Source organism: Sinocyclocheilus rhinocerous, unplaced genomic scaffold (assembly GCF_001515625.1).
Source record: "Sinocyclocheilus rhinocerous isolate Xijiao unplaced genomic scaffold, SAMN03320098_v1.1 scaffold178, whole genome shotgun sequence".
In the NCBI taxonomy this organism is placed as follows: domain Eukaryota; kingdom Metazoa; phylum Chordata; class Actinopteri; order Cypriniformes; family Cyprinidae; genus Sinocyclocheilus; species Sinocyclocheilus rhinocerous.
In genome coordinates, this window is record NW_015653463.1 from 1429011 (window position 1) to 1429283 (window position 273).

The window sequence follows — 273 nt, forward strand, 5'->3', positions numbered from 1 at the left end:
CACACCTCGGATCACTTCCTCCTCACTCTTAACCTCAACATGGTTCCTGACACAACACATACCCCTCCACATGTCACTTTTCGACGTAACCTATGCTCACTCTCACCCTCCCGGCTATCTGCTATGGTTTCATCTTTGCTTCCTTCTCCTGAACAGTTATCTCTTGATGTTGACAGTGCTACTGATTCTTTCCGCTCCACTCTTACATCTTGTTTAGACACTGTCTGCCCCTTGTCTTCCAGGCCAGGCCGTATCACCTCTTCTGCCCCTTGG

The 273-nt window shown here is 49.5% G+C and overlaps 1 protein-coding gene across 1 annotated transcript in view; it reads right to left on the reverse strand.

Moving 5' to 3' along the window:
- Positions 1-273, reverse strand: part of LOC107715850 (enolase-phosphatase E1) — a 12834-nt gene that overhangs the window by 9884 nt on the left and 2677 nt on the right. The window lies entirely within an intron of this gene.